The sequence below is a fragment of the Triturus cristatus genome, chromosome 12 (genome assembly GCF_964204655.1).
Source record: "Triturus cristatus chromosome 12, aTriCri1.1, whole genome shotgun sequence".
NCBI classification, from domain to species: domain Eukaryota; kingdom Metazoa; phylum Chordata; class Amphibia; order Caudata; family Salamandridae; genus Triturus; species Triturus cristatus.
This window is the reverse complement of record NC_140595.1, coordinates 202,416,905-202,426,568: the sequence shown is the minus strand read 5'-3', so window position 1 is coordinate 202,426,568 and position 9,664 is coordinate 202,416,905.

The following is a 9,664-nucleotide window of genomic DNA, read 5'->3' as shown; positions in this document are numbered from 1 at the left end:
GTTCTCGTGGTTACAAGTACTAAACGAGGCTCCTTCCATCTGGGCTCCAAATTTTTCATCCTTTGGAAATTCTTGGTGCAGACCCAGTCACCTGGTCGGATGGAATACACGCAATTTAGTCGTAAGATCATGCAAGTAGTCAATTAACATTGGATATGGCAAGTCTGAGTATTTCTTAGGGCGAGGGACTCCCCATACGTTAGCCGGGCGTCCAAAAACCACTTCGTAAGGGCTAAGTCCCAAACGAGAGTGTACTGCAGTTCTGGTGGACAGAAGAGCCAGGGGCAAAGCATCGGGTCAATGGAGTCCTGTACTAGCTTGAACTTTTGCTAGTTTTAACTTTAAGGTTCCGTTGTAGCTTTCTACTAAACCCGCTGACTGTGGATGATTTGCCGCATGGAACTTTTGCTTGATACCAAGACCCGCACAAACTTTTTGCATGACTTGGCCAACAAATTCGCTTCCATTGTCACTCCAGACAATGCGCGGCAAACCAAACCTGGGGAAGAATTCTTTTAATAAAGCTTTAGCTGTGGATATGAATATAATCGATCTGCAACACCTCAAATGGATATGTTGGAGGAGCAAAGTGACCCGCTGGAGTCGGGGTTCCCTTTCCCGGGTTGTACATCAAGCAAACAATACAATGTTTCACTATATTGTCTGCACATTTTGGGATTTGTTCATTTTGCCACACTGGAGCCAGAAGTTTGCATATACCTTTTGCACTTAAGTGGGCTGGACCATGCGCCATAGTAACCACTGGGAGTACATAGGCATCCGGTAACAGCCAACATTGGTGTTCAGATAATTCCACCCAACAACCCATCTCATCCAACATTCCTGTACTTTCTCCAACTGCAGCAACGGCGGGCCCTTCTTGCCGCACCTCACATCAGTTCTCAAGATAAATGTAATAATTATCGTGCAATCAACCCCATACGCCAGCCGCTGAGTGGCGCTACTGTGCTCCAGATCAGTTAAACAAAAACAAATGAAAGAGGGGGTGCACGAATAAGATAGTCCAATCAGCCAAAGCGTTGTAACTGAATGTCCTCTTTAATTCAAAAATAAATTTGGGTTGATAAAGGAATGGTCAGCTAATGCGTTTCATTCCCTCAAGGGGAACTTCATCAGGGCTTGAATAAATGTGTATGTTCTTGGAAATAAAACAAGTCTTGACAGCAAGGTGAAGTATAGTGTATTTCACATGTACTTCCAATTACGGCAGTCGCCTAAGCAGGATTCCTTGTATAGCGGCGTGTTTTTATTCCTGTACTTTCTTTCCACTTGCTCAACTCTTTCTCTGAAGCCTCTTTCTGAATCGCTCTTACACTTTCCACTGTATCCTCATACATTCCTCTCTCTCTAACCCAATTTGCAGGACCCGCCACATACATTCGACTTGTTGCATCTCTCGCTGTCTTTTTCGCTACTTCATCTCCAAATGCATTTCCTCGACCAACATCATCTGTAATCTTTTTTTGTGCACTACACTTCACAATCGCTATTTGGGTGGGTAAGGCAAGTTCAAGAAGATCAGTCACTAACTGACCATGTTGTATTTTAGCGCCATGGGAAGTGAAGAAACCCCTTTCCTTCCAAAAACGCCCAAAGTTGAATGCTACACCAAAGGCATATTGGCTGTCGGTGTACACGTTCACTCTCTTCCCTTTTGACAGTACACATGCTCTCGTTAATGCTATCAATTCTGCTGCTTGAGCTGAATTATGTCTAATACGTGCTGTTTCCACGACTGTATGTAAAGTAGTTACAGCATAGGCTGAAACTGTATCTCCATTTGGCATTTTAAAACAAGAACCGTCTACCCATAGAATTCCATCCGGATTCTCTAGCGTTGTGTCTTTCAAATCAATTCTTCCTTTTGTCTCTTCCTCAGTACGAAAGAAACAATCATGTTGCTCCTCAACACTTTTCTCATCTGGAAGGAGCAACAGAGTAGCTGGATTTAGGGTATTACATCGTTTGATGTGTATGTGACTAGACAAAAGTGTCAGCTCGTATCCAGTTAGACGAGCACTCGTAAGATGCTGCGTTTTCGTTCGGTTCAGTAAGGTATCCACTGCATGTGGCACCATGACAATGAGAGTGTTATCCAACACTATTCCAGCAGACTGCAGAATAGAAATCGCTGCTGCTGCTGTTGCTTTGAGACAACTAGGCAATGCTTTAGCTACTGGGTCTAACGTAGCCGAAAAATAGGCACATGGCCGCTGTTTGTCTCCAAATCGCTGTGTTAAAACTGACAACGCACAACCTTCTCTCTCGTGAACATAGAGCGTAAAAGGCTTACTGTAATCAGGAGTACCCAATACAGGAGCGGAACATAGAGCAGCACGTAAGTCAGTAAAACTCTTTTGGCACTCGTCAGTCCAAGGAAGGGGCTGAGGCGTATCTTTTAAAGTGAGTGCCAACAAAGGCTTGGCCATCAGAGAGAAGTTAGGGATCCACTGCCTACAATAAGAGGTGATACCCAGAAAGGCACGTACCTCCCTTTATGTGGATGGCACAGACATTTGCATAATCGCCTGAATTCGTTCTGGTGTTAATCGTCGTCCCTCCTTTGATAGGAGATGACCCAAGTAGGTAACTTCTCTACGGACATATTGTAATTTGGAAGGTGAAACCTTATGATTCAGATTAAACAAATGGCGTAACAATGCAACAGTGACATTTTTGCAAATATCTTCTGAATCAGCAGCGATTAACAAGTCATCCATATATTGGATAAGAGCAGCACCAGACGGCAAATGAGAAGTATCAAGATTACATTTTAAAGCTTGGCTGTAAATGGAGGGACTTTCACAATAGCCCTGAGGTGCACGCTTAAACCGGAAGCTTCGGCCTCCAAGAGAGAAGCCAAAAATATCCCTACTCTCTTCTGCAATGGGAATACTAAAGAAGGCATTCTTTAGATCGATAACAGAGAACCAAGTCGCTGTGCAAGGTATCATTGTCAATAGAGCAGTGATATCTGGAACAACAGGAAATTGCGGTACAACAATTTTGTTTACCTCCCGCAGATCAATTACGAAACGATATACAGGAGGCTGAGTAGGATCAGTTTGTTTAAGAACAGGAAGAATAGGACTGTTGCATATGTTACCTCTTGTTTCTTCAACCACACCCTTCTGAATCAAGTCATGAATGATTTCCAAAAGCGCTTTTTCACCTTCAGTGGAAATTCTATACTGCGGGATGCGTGGTAATTCAACAACGGGCTTGAGAGTGACAACATAGGGTGGAATCTCAAGACAACCCAAATCGTTCGGTTCGTGGCCCAAAGCGTTGTCGGAAGAGAAAGCAATTCAGGTGGAAACTGATCTTTGGACAAATACATTGGAGAAGTCAATTTCTGTCCTAAAGTAAGATGTACACCAGAAGGAGAACAATATATCGTAGCATGCATTCTTTTCAATAAGTCTAGACCCAACAAATTCTCACCGCAACCATTCGTCAACAGAAGTGGAGCTTCCAAATCATAAGGGCCAATTGAAATAGGCACAGGGCAAGAAAATAGGATTACGAACAGGGGCGCCAGAAAATCCTACAGAAACATTCGTTAAGCCAGACAAAGGTGCCCCAGGGAGTTTAGAGTGAATGATAGAACTTCTCATCGCCCCAGTATCTAGAAGAAATGGCTCTAAAACACCCATTGTAGTGACGTTAACATAAGGTCCATTCTGATCTACTGGAATCGACACAACTCCCTTACTTTGTCTATGGCTGTCCTAGTTGGCATGAAGACTTTCATTTCCGTTTTCAATATAATGGTCTTCATTGTAGTACTGAGTAGACCTTACATTTTGCTGATCAAAGTAGTTCATGGAATTGGGAGAAGGAAGGGCACGCTGTTCTTGAGTCAACACACCTCGACCTCTACCTCTGTTTGCTGACTGGAGGCCAGCACGACCTCGTGGAGCAGACCATGCTCCATTGCGCTGCAATAAAACCGGACAACTATTCTTAAAATGACCTTCCTCTCTACAATAGGCACATTGATTAGGTCCTAACAAAGGTCGCGGAATGTATGGCTCAGGTTTTTTGATACAACATCTGAAACTGCGGAGGCTGTTGAAATTGAGGCTGAACATGACGAGGAGGATAGGCTTGTTGCAAGAGAACCTTCGTTTTTAGTACTTTTGTCTTTTTCTCTTGCTTCTCTTTTTCTTCTTTATCTCTATTTACATAATATTGTGCAGTAGCCAATATCTGGGCAGAAGAAACAGCCCATGAACTTTCAGAATCTTTCAATTTGTATGACAGCTCGGGAAGCAAATTAAATACGAATTTGTCCACAAATAAATCGCTGTCCACCCTCTGTAGCCATATCTTGACCACTGTGATCGATAAATGTCTCCTCGAAACGAGTGAAGAAATCAGAGACACTTTCATCTTTCTTTTGTTTGCATGCTGCTAGTTTATCCCAATTAACTCTCAATGCAGGCATCATCGTTTTCATTAATGTAATAATCCTACCAGGGAGTTCTGAAATCAATGCTTCAGGCTTTGCACCACCCACTTGGTCTCTATCTGTGGCAGTTATAACATCCCAAGTAGCACCTAATTCCTGCGCGTGATTCTCCTTATGAATCTTAGTCCATATTGTCTGTGGGACTACATTTCCCATTAACATATCAATATCAGCTAGGTTCATGATGCAAGCATCAACTGTCTGTGATAATTCTTTATAATAACCTGCAGGGTTCTTACGAGGATCTGGTAGAGTCTGTTTAAGAGCCAAAACTTCAGATCGTTTCCATGGAACATGTATCCATATACGTTGAAAATGAGCAGGAATAGCTGGAATATTACCTACTGCTGCAACCTCTTCCTTCCATACTGGAGGAACCTCTCTCATGGGATAGTTTTTCAGTGTCAGTCCAACCGACGGATCGGAATCAAGGAAAGCCTGAGAGAACAATAAGGATCTATAAGAAATAAGTGTCCTTACAGCTTTCTCAACCTTAGAACCCACAAGTCCTTTATTAAAATCAGCCTGAACATCTAACAGATCTTGTGGGATCGGACTAGAATTTACATCTTCCCATTCTTTAATGAGAGTATCGCACATTGCATTAAAAACATATCTTTGCGTAGGCGCATTCCATTGTGAAAAAGTAGACATAATATCGGGCGCACTGTATTGAGGACCCTTTTTGATCCATTTACGTGCGAGAGAGTCCAACCTTTCTCGTTCTTCAAAATCTGGGAACTGACTACGAGACTGTCTTCGAGCAAAAGCCGGAGACACATTTAGAGCTCCAAAGAAAGGAGACAAAATACCAGTGACAGTGTCTGTGAGACGCTTACGCACAGACGGAGAATTAGACATAAGAATTGGAGACAAAGTATTAGGAGAACTGACAGGAGGAGAACCGATAATTGCAGGAGGAGCAGAAGGCAAAGGAGATCTAAGATCAGGAGATGAGGGCAAAGAAGTTGAAGTTAATGGTAAAACTGGCAGAGGCTGTAATACTGGAGGAGGCAAATGCGGAAGAGCCGGAACAGGCGGAGGTACCGCTGGCGGCTGAACAGGCTGTAACAATTGGGGTGCATTGGCACTTTGTGCATAGGGCGGAGGCAACCTCAATAAGTGGGACATTAGGGGGATTTTCTTCTACATCTTTCTTGTTTTCAGAAGGGGAAACGGGCAACACCGGATAGCATTTATCTATCGCCATGCGATGCTGTCTTTCTAAAATTTCAGTCGCATTATCAATGTCATCATCCTTGAATTGTTGGGCAGCCTGTATAATTGTCATACCCTGTGCTTTTCTATCTCGTTTTGCTTGCTTAATTTCTTTCTGTTTGGCTTCCTTACGACAAAGGCGGAGAGAGTCAAACATTGCCGGCCGGGCTTTTCTTTTGAATAGAACTACTTCTAAATTATCTAGCACATCAGAATCGAAACTACCATTTTCTGGCCATTTTATAACACCATCTTTCTTCGTGTATCGGGTCCATGCCTCGTTAAAGGCAATGGGGCCAATACCATGTTTCGAATAGAGCTCATATGTGGGAGTTTCAACCGAAGGAATCGGACAAGAGTCCTCAAGCCGGGAATCCCTATTACAACCAAAGCAACAACATTTTCCAAACTTAGTCAGACCAGGCATCTCATGATTTCACCGGACTGTTCACAAACTTCAAGGGGGTAAAACTCAGTTTACGCAGCACAAATGCACTTACCCTCGGCTTCGGCTATTGCAATAGTCGAATCTAAGGACCACAAAGCAACAAAGGACAAAAAATGTGGGCGCGACCCACAAAAATACTTAACTAAGGACGTCTTCTCACGCCAACAGAGGCCCGTCTATACATCACCAAAGAAAGGGCCAAGGCAGGGCGGAAGTCAGGGCAGCGGTCGTCAGTAGCCGTCAGGAAGGAGTAACCGCGCTGCAAAAGACCTTCGGACCACTTTCGACATACAGGGGTCGCTTAACGTGGCTCGCGATTCCTCCAGAATTTTCTTGCGGGGTTCCTCACGACCTTCGGGCAGAACCGGTACCACTGAAACCGCCCCACGTTGGGCGCCAGTTGAAGAACCAGAACCTTTTGGGCCTGGCGGCGCATGGTATGCCTTAATCTCCTGGATTCTCCTGCTCAGCTACACAGAGACACGGGACACTCTGTCGGCGTTAGAAGATCAGATTTATTAGCTGCAGCTAGTACAGTTATCCCAGAAGTACACAAGGTAGGTTCTCAGGAGACTGCCACTTCACTCTGTGGCGCACAATCTTTTATACCATATAGATAACATATACATTAACCAAATATACACCCAGAACATACAAGAAAGAGCCAATAAGGAAAGCTGGAAAACAGGACAGAACCAATAGGAGAGATTGGAAAACAAAGTGTCAGATGACTCGAAGAAACCTCTCCTCCAACTATGTTTGTCACCCCTCCCTCAAACTAATTCATTAACGGATTCGTAACTAACTTGCAGGTGGCGAGATACGTTTGTGTGTGTTGGAGGACAGTTGTGGAACGAGAGAATGCTAGCAGAGGACAGTGAAGGCCAGACGATAAGATAAAGTCAGAAAAGAATAGTGTGAACCAACAGATAGTTGAGACGGGGATTAGGAAAACCAGACAGGGATTAGTGTACTCGGCCAAACCTAACACCAGCTTTGCAAATAGAGGCAGAAGGGCTATTTTAACAAGAAGCTGCAGAAAAGGCAGAATAGACTTTGTTCGCGTGATGGCAACACAAAATGGCGGCGGAGCACAATATGGCGGGTCGATTCGATCGCGATCGGAAATCGAAGTTCCTCATCCCCCAGACCTGGGAACTAGATCTACGACAACTTAAGCAAGAAGACGACCCTGCAGACAAGACTGAAGATGACGACTGCCTTTGGTGAACCTGCGACCAGTCTTGCAGCCAGCGACCTCTGAACACCCTGGGAGGGCTGCTGCCTTCGAAAAAGACTTTAATCTCCCGTGGACAGCGGACCTATCCAAGAAGAAACCAGCTCCAAGAACCCCCAGATCCAGGCAGATCTGCGTCTCCTGCAGACTCTGCACCCAACACCCACGGCCCAAGTCTGAGTGGCTCACCTATGCAGTGAAGTTTTCCTGGCAATTCTCACCTCGTGTCCAGTGTTGGCTGACCTCTCCTACCCTCTACGCCGGCACCTGCAGTATGAATACAGAGTTTCCCCCTGACCGCAACCGGCTCCAGTAAGAAGACTCTGCCGTCGAAAGGCAATCCTGCACCAGAAGCCCCTGGGCCTTGGTGAGCTGAACAGATGGTGCCCCAATGACTCCCTACATCTCTTCTTGCCTCTGGTGTTGTTGGTCTTCCTCCTGCAACCTCCGGTGCCACGCCTGCAGCCTCTTTGCCAAAAAGAGAATCTCCCTTGAGAAGCATTGGGCACCCAACACTGATTTTTTACCTTGCACCTGGCCGCCCCATGTGCCGCCGATGGTGTACGTTTGGTGTGCCCCCCATGCTGGTGCTAACTCCCAGAGGCTGACCCCTGCAATCAATTTGCCTACCTGCAAACAGTGTGGCTCCAGGCACCCCCTGTCTCCATTGAAAAGCATTGATCCAAACTCGATTTTGACCTCTGCACCCCGCCGCCCCTGTGCCGCTGGTGATGCAGTGTTGGTATCTACTTGAACCTTGCCCACTGCTGACCTTTGGTCCCAAAGACTAGAACTGTAAGCTGCATATTTAAACGATTACCCGTAAAACTGTTTTCCCCAGAGGATAACACTGAACTATGCTGAAACGTTTTTAAGTGTTGATTTTGCTAAGTGCAAAGAATTTTTAATTAAAAACGTACTTACCCTATTACGAAGATCTTGGTCTTAAAATAAAGTACAAAGTATAATTTGATAAAATTGGTCTGGATCTCCTTCTTGAGTCGTGTGTCCATTATTGATCACTGTTGTGCAATAAATGTCTTACACTCCTCTGTGTTAGGCCTAAGGCTGCTCGCCCACACTACCACTAACTGAGCACTTTGGGTTTTACTTTGAGCTACTCTTAGGGAACCCCTGGACTCTGTGCACAGTATTACAAGCTAGTGGCAACATCATATACAGAGCCAGGTTCCTACAAGTGCATTCTATACCACTTTACTCTAAAACCAATGCATTGTACGCAGGTCTACTCTGAACCACCGTACTTCACACCACATCACTCTAGCCCACTCTCCAACACTCCACTCTGACGCTCTTCTCCATTAAAATCTACTCCGCTTTATACTACTGCACTATTCAATCCTCTACTCCCCGCCACTCTAAAACACTACTCCACTATACAATGTTCTACGCAACTCCCTCTACGCCTCTCCATGCCACTTAACTCCACTATACTCTACGCCACTCGACTCTACAACACTATGCCATTCCTCTCTCCTACACTACTCCATGCCACTACACAACAATCTACTTCGCTCTACGTCACTCTACTCATACACTCCATGACACTCTACACCACTCTATACCACTCCACTTAACTCCCTCCTAGACACTCCACAAAACTACACGACACTCCACACAACTCTACACACTCCACTCTATGACGCTACACTCCACTCTCCTTTACCCCACTAACTTTTAGGCATGCCGAACAGCAGTCATGCTGGTGTACAACATGGCTAAAACTTATTGGCATGGCCAATAGTTCTTGCATAGGAGAGACAAATTGGCTTTGTCAATGCTTGTTTTTATTGCTGCGCGAAACAAAAGTTGGCAGAATTTTTTTTTTTGTGATAACATAATAGTGCAGGTCTTTTTAATGATTAGGAAATACAGCCTAAGATCTATTTCCTTGAGGACTGAGGTCTTTGAGCTCTGTGTGGCACTACAAGTGGAAATCAAAATCTATTATAACTGTAAAACTGATCAGAAATGAATGTGATTTTAAGTATATATTTGAGTCATTATGGCCCTAAATTTGTTTCCAATCCCGCTCAGTGAAATCTTGGTGGCAAAGTTAACAGAGCTGGAGATGGGCAAGAGTGCATTTCCAACAGAGCAAGATTTGAAAAAGGATCTTCAAAGTAAGTGGGACCTTCTTCAGTTTATGATAGGTAGACTAAGCATTATATGCAGGATTCTCAAAAAATACTTTGTCACAATCTGTAGTTTTAAAGGACAGATACTACACAGAGCTGAAATCACT